Below are 7,654 nucleotides of genomic sequence, written 5' to 3'. Positions count from 1 at the left end.
ACTGCAATATTGTTCATTTTGTATTTTTCTTTTTAAAATTATGTTTAATTTCCTCTTGGTTCTTACTGTCAAATATATAAGAACCAATTTTGGCTCAGCGTTTGCAATTTTTTTTCTGCAGTTGCAATGTTCCATCGTATCCTCGAGAATATTAAAACTCAGAAAATCAAAAGCAATGCGGACAAATGAGATCGAACTCTTCCTTTGACCTAGATACACTGTTCACTGTTCCTGACAAATCAGCGTGTTATTAAAATGTCTTACCTAGGAGGACATCTGTGATCACATTTATTACAAACAGTACTAGGAAGATCTATTAGAAGTTTATTTTTATCAGGCCCCATCCTAATAGTCTCAGATCTCTGTTTATGTCTTTTGTCAAACTTTAAAATGGAATGCTTATTTTGTGATTATTTCTTGTGTTTCTGCTCCAGTGGACTCTAAATGTCATGAGTTCAGCCAGTGGGTCTATTTGTCCACCAGTTTTCTCTCAATGCCTAACACATGAAAGGTGTTCAATAAATATTTGTGTCCCCCCGTAAGAAAATTCTACCCCCAGTGTGATGGAATTCAGAGGCAGAAACCTTGGGAGGTAATTAGGTCATGGGGTGACACCCTCAAGAATGGAATTAGTGCCCTTCTAAGAAGAGGTCAGGGAGCTCCCTTGCCTACTTTGTACCATGTGACAACACAATGAGAAGAGGGCAGTCTGTGTAAGTTGAAAGAGGACCCTCACCAGAACCCAACCATGCTGGCAACCTTCTTCTCAGACTTCCAGCCTCCAAGACTGTCAGAAGTAAATTTCTGCTCTTGATAAGCCACCCAGTCTGTGATACTTTGTTACAGCAGCCCAAACAGACTAAGACAGTGAAATTGAATTTATCTGGCTATGCACTTTATCACGAAAATGTGCTAAGGCGAGCATCACTTGTATAATAAAATTAAACTAAAATAATAGCATGAAAAAAATCAAAGTGAAATAATAAGTTGAAAATAAAACAGCTCACTTAGTAAGCCAGTGAAAAAGAAGGAGAAGCAACAAGGCTATGAATTTCTTTATTCTTCTTTCCATTGATAAGACCTCTGCCTGTGGCCAAGGGCAAGTAAGTTGTTTTGTTTAATAGGCGAAGTAAGGCAACCACCTTCTCTTCATTTAAAATGATTGTACTCTGCAGTCTATAAAAGAAATGTAAGAGAACACATCATAAAGATGACAGTCTGATACACCAAAGTGGCCCCTTTTATCTCAAGACCTTAGGCATTTTGCAAATGATAATTATCTCTTACATCATCCCCTCTGAGGTAAGAATTATTTTCCCCACTTATAACAGCCTCCATAAAATTATTTCTCCCAGAGTCCCGAGTCATGGCTGCTCTTTGAATCCCTCACCTCCTGAGATATGTCCGAGTTAGCGCATAAATCACATTTTTTAAAGACGATTCTAAATCAGGGTGAAAAGTTACTTTTGAGCTACCAAGAGAATAAGCTACTTAGGGATTTCAGATTTCAAGTAAAATTCCCCAGTGATGAGTGGAAATGGGAATGAATTGGAAGAATTTTAACAGGAAAATCTGCTCACTTCTATTTCGTATTTTAATGACATTTTCAATATTTGGATGGCCTAAGAGATGAATTGACTTCAAAACACATTCTGAAGTTGTAGGTGATCTGGAGCCAAAATAAAGAATATCTGACCAAGTATACATTCTCAGAGGAATGATAATAAAATCCTAGACTGGGAGAATGTTCCATTTTATTACCCAAATCCATAGAAATTCACCATGGCAGATCAGACTTTTAATATCTGGACACAACAGGACATCATTCTTAATGATCCCCAGCTGCAGAGAGTATGTGCTTGGAATTTTCATCCCTACCTTTGTGCTGCTAGGGACCCTACATTTTAGATTTACAAAATTTTTAAATTTCTATTTGCAAAGGATTACAAGTGTCAAGAAAAAAATTACCAGGATGGTACAAAAAACTCCACATACCCTTTACATTGATTCATCAGTTGTTGATGTCTTACCCCATTTACTTTGTTATTTGTCATACGTAAAATTTTTTTCCCAAACCATCTGCAGTTATGTTTCATTCATTATACCACCTTACTCTTAAATTCTTTAGAATGTATTACCCAAGAACAAGGACGTCCTCTCACATAACCACACTACAGTTACTACTTCAGGTAATTGAATGTTGATCAAAACTTCTATTTAATCTACTGTCCACATTCCCATTTTGTTGACTAATCCAATAAAGACCTTTATTGTATTTTTCTTCTCCAGTATAGGATTCAGTCCAAGACTGCATATTACATTTCATTATTATGTCTCCTTTAATTTTGATCAGTTCTTCAGCCTTTTTTTTTTTTTTTTTTTTTTTGTCTTTCATGACACTGGCATTTTCGAAGAACACAGGTCCATTTTTAAATAGATTACATAGAAAGCAGCTTTGGAGAAATGTAGGTTTTATGGTGGTGGTCATTGCTTTTGATGGTAACTGCAAGAAGTGGAGAGATGGAAATTGCATGGCATCTAATTCAGTACCACCAGTGAAGTAAATAACAGATCCATTCACATGTGATGTGCTAAAGCAGTACCTGGCACACACAGTTCCTGGGAAAGAAAAGTCCTTGGGAACACCTTTCTTCTCCCCTCCCAACATGTATGTTCCATGTGGCTAGGGCCATGTATCAGTCTTATAGGTCATTTCATCCTGTTTATCTAACACAGTGGTCGGGCATTGAGTAGACTCAGTAGAGTTTGCTGAAAGAATAACTCCCTCAAGGATGAGGTGTACTGAGTTGTGTTAACTGGTAGCATCTCCCTTTTTTTTTTTTTTAAATCACGTAATGTGGTGGTAAGACATGAAATAGTTGAGCGGGTATTGAAAGCCTTCACCTTCTCAGGAAAGTGGGTTTGTCAAGCATACTTTTGCAAAGAAGATTTTGTTCACTCCCCAAATGCTTAAAATCCACTGGCATGGTTGTGATGTGTTGTCTTTAACAGTCATTATACATAATTTCCTTCTCTTCTGTGTCCATTCCTTCTCTATGTGTTTGGATACCAAAAACTCATTAACTTCAATTCTGCAAAATTGAAATTCATGGAGTTTTTGAAACATTCCCTGTCATCTGAACATGCTAAGCAAACGAAAAAATAAATAAACAGTGTATGGTGCCCATTTAGTTTACTTAAGGAAATCATTAGTGCTTTGCTTAGGCACTATTTACATACAAGTGATAGGTTAGTTACAAATAGCCTTATACTGTATTTAGTTACCAAATTTAGGGGACTGCACTTCTGTTTACTTGTTCTTATCTGCACACAACCACCTTTCAACCACAGATAAGATGATTGATGCTCAGAGAAAAGGAACTAGTCCAGGGACACACAGGTGGTAAGTGGCTTGCTTGGATTTGAATCCAGGTCTCTAAGTTCCACCTTAGCTGGACCACTGTGTGCCAAGCTAGTTTGAGTTGTGTGAGTCCTTACACTGCTGAGTCCCTGGTAGGCAAATTAAACCAGCAAAGCAACTTCACCGAGAAAAAAATTTTTGTGAAAGAATTAAATGTCTGCCATATCAAGGAAATCAACAATGTAGTATTTGTGGGAAAAGTAGAACTTTGCCCCCCCGCCACCACTTACTTTAGTGCTGCTTTAATCTTGAAATACAAGATGGGGTGTGGGAAATAACCACCATAATGTCTTCAGTCCTTAGAGCCTCTTAAGGTACTAACTCCAGCCCTGAGTCCTTTAAAAGTGATAAAATGGCATTTCATTTAAAAATATTCTTTTCATCGTTTTAGAGAAAGCTTCCCTCACATGAGGGAAGGAGTTAATGAGTTTTTTCCTGCAAAATACAGTGCTGAGACACTCTGCTTTTGAATTGCCCAACTTGGAGCACATTCTGAGCAATTAGAACAGCTTCTGAGATAAAGGAGTCACTTGATGAAAAACACGTATTTGTGTTTAGAGAGAGTTGCAATGAAGATTTCAGAGTAGCATTACTTGCTGATTTTTCATTGTTTATCTCTGGTCAGCTAAGGATTAAATTATTTCTTCAAATTCAGATAAAGTGTCCTTCTGAATATTTAATGGCCCGCTCTACTTATAGTTGATTTTTTTAATTTCTTTGAACATGTTTTTATTTTTCACTGGGGCCATAGAGGGGTAAGTTGTAAGAAGAGTCTGTTAGGAGTATGAAAGAAATCATGTTAACTTTAAAGGAAGAGTCATGAAATGGCCCGTCTACTCATATTTTAAATGCTCCTTTTGTATCTGTGATTTATTGGTTTCATTTCATATATGCATTTTTCCTAATTATGCTGAAAAATTATGGGAAAGAAAACAAGTCATAAACCTCCTTTTGGACTTGACCTATATAAACCGATAAATGAATGTTGTAGAATAAACGTGTGCTTCTCCGTAATAACTGGGGTGAGATTGTCCCAGGGGACTGGCTGGTGGACAGGCCACGTGCCATGGTCATGAAACCTGAGCAGTTGCTATTTGCAGCAGTTTACTTTCATGTAATCCTCACCTGAAACCTCAGAGTTTTGTAGATGAGACAACGAAGCTCAGAAAGACTACGGGTGAGCAAAAGCCCTGCAACTAGTGAGTCCATTCAGTTTGACTATAGAGGCTGTATTTTGTTTTGATCTCACTGGCACTTGTCAGAAGGGGGAACTGAAAGGGCGTTGAGCAGATTCCACAAAATAGAGGAAAAACTATTGCAGTACTCCAGGTAGAAGGTAATAGAACTGGGACGAGAATTTTTTAAAATAAATTCTTCTCTCTCTTTTTGTTTTTAACCCATTCCTCCCATCCTTCACCCCCTACCTCTGGCAACCACTAATCTTATGTACTCTGTACCTGTGATCTTGTTTTTTTGGGTTTTGTTTTTGTTTTTAGGTCCCCAAATAAGTGAGATCATGTGATACTAGTCTCTGGCTTATTTTACTTAGCATAACACCCTCAAGGTCCATTTATGTTGCTGCAAATGGCAGGATTTCATTCTTTTTTATGATTGAGTAATGTTCCACTGTATGTATACATGTATGTGTGTGTGTCTGTGTGTGTATGAAAACATGGGGGTGGATGTATCTTTTCAAATTAGTGTTTTGGTTTTATTCAGATCAGTACCCAAACTAGAATTTCTGAATCATATGTTGATTATATTTTTAATTTTTTGAAGAACTTCCATACTGTTTTCCATAGTGGCTTTATCAATTTATATTCCCACCAACATTTTTCCACATATTTGCCAATACTTGCTATTTCTTGTCTTTTTAATAATAGCCATTCTTACTACAAGTGTGAGGTGACATCTCATTGTGGTTTTGATTTACATTTTCCTGTTGATTAGTGATATTTAGCATCTTTTCATGTACCTGTTGGCCATCTGTATGTCTTCTTCTATTCAGCATATCTGCCCATATTTAAATTGTATTTTTTGGTTTTTTGCTTTTGAGTTGATGAGTTCTTCGTATTTGAATATTAGCCCTTTATCAGATATAAAATTTGCAAATATTTTCTCCCATTCAGTAGATTGCCTTTTCATTTTGTTGATGGTTTCCTTTGTTCTGCAGAAGCTTTTTCATTTGATGTAATCCCACTTACTTCTTTTTAATTTTGTTGCTTTTGCTTCTGGTGTCAGATTCCAAAAAGTCTTCAACCAAGACCTATGTCAAGGAGATTACTGCCTGTGTTTTCTTCTAGCAGTTTTGTGGTTTCAGGTCTAATGTTCAAGTCCTTATTTTTTGGAGTTAATTTTTATCTATGGTGTAAGATAGGGGTCAAGTTTTATTCTTTTGCATGTGGCTGGCTAGTTTTCCCAGCACCACTTATTGAAAAGACTGGCCTTTCTCCATTGTATATTTTTGGCTCCTTTGTTGTAAATTAATTGACTCTATATTCGTAGGTTTATTTCTGTGCTCTCTGTTCTGTCCCATTGATCTATGTGTCTGTTTTATGCCAATACCATACTGTTTTGATTACTATAGCTTTGTAATATAGTTCAAAATCAAGGCCCATGATGCCCCCAGCTTTGTTCTTCTTACTGAAGATTGTTTTGGCTACTGGGGTCTTTTGTTGTTCCATACAAATTTTATAATTATTTGTTCTATTTTGGGGGGAAATTTTCATTGGAATTTGACAGGGATTGCATTGAATCTGTAGATCGCTTTGAGTAGTATGGATATTTTATCAATATTGATTCTTCCAATCCATGAGCAGGGAATATCTTTCCATTTATTTGTGTCTTTTTCAGTTTCTTTCATTAATGTCTTATAGTTTTCAACATACATGTTTTTACCTTCTTGGCTAAGTTTATTCTTAGGCATTTTATTCTTTTTGATGCAATTGTAAATGGGATTGTTTCTTTAATTTCTCTTTCTGTTAGTTCATTATTAGTGTATAGAAACACCACAGGTTTTTGTGTATTGATTTTGTATCCTGCAACTTTACTGAATTTCTTTATTAGTTACAGCAGTTTTTTGCTGAAGTCTTTAGAGTTTGCTATATGTGATAAATGATATATATGATATTGTGTTATATGCATTCAGTGACAGTTTTACTTTTTCCTTTCCAATTTGGATGCCTTTTATTTCTTTTTCTTGCCTAATTGCTCTGGCTTGGACTGCCAATACTATATTAAATAAAAGTGGTGAAGTTGGGCATTCTTGCCTTGTTCCTGATCTTAGAGGAAAGACTTTCAGCATCTCACTGTTATGTATGATGTTAGCTGTAGGCTTGTCATATATGACCTTTATTATGTTGAGGTACATTATCTCTATGCTCACTTTGCTGAGAGTTTTTATCATAAATGCATGTTAAGGACTAGAATTTTGAGGACGAGAATAGAGGAAAGTATGTAGAGATGGTCAGATCTTGGTGATAGATTTGATAAGGACATGCAAGAGAGGGTAGTACTGAGATTTAGCCCTAGATTTTTCCTTGACTTACTATGAATTACGCTTTTGGTCTTCATCCGGCACAGAGCTCCTAAGACCCTTGAAATTTCCTAGCTAATGAAAGTGATCATTTTTTTTATGGTAATGAGATGATTTTTGGATCACAACTGAAAGTAGGGGCTGGTTGCCAGGAGAACCAACCATGTGATTAGAGGGTTGGAAATTACAGTCCCACCTCCTTAACCCCTGGGGAAGAGGGAAGGACAAGGAACCAAAGGTTAGATCAACCTCCAATGACCAATGATTAAGTCAATCATTCCTATGTAATACAGTGTCCATAAAAACTCAAAAGGACAAGATTCCAAGAGCTCCCAGGTTGGGGAACATTTACAGATGCAGAGAGTGTTACCCTCAGAGAGAGTGTGGAAGCTCTGCACCCTTTCCCCATGCCTTGCCCTACGCATCTCTTCCACCTGGCTATTCTTGAATTGCATCATTTTATAATAAATTAGTAACCTAGTAAGTAGATGGTTCTCTGCGTGGCTCTAGTAAATTAATGGAAGGGGGCCATGAGAACGTCTGATCTATAGCTAGTTGGTCAGAAGCACAGGTGACATCCAGGACTTGTGATTGGCATCCTGAGTTGGGAGGGGTCACTGGAAGCTCCAATCTGTATTTATTCAGAAGCTCAGGAGACAACTGAAGTGGGGCAGTGGGGAGTGGGGGGCAGGCTTGTG

The sequence above is a fragment of the Camelus ferus genome, chromosome 17 (assembly GCF_009834535.1).
Source record: "Camelus ferus isolate YT-003-E chromosome 17, BCGSAC_Cfer_1.0, whole genome shotgun sequence".
Lineage (NCBI taxonomy): Eukaryota > Metazoa > Chordata > Mammalia > Artiodactyla > Camelidae > Camelus > Camelus ferus.
Note: the sequence above shows the minus strand (reverse complement) of the source record.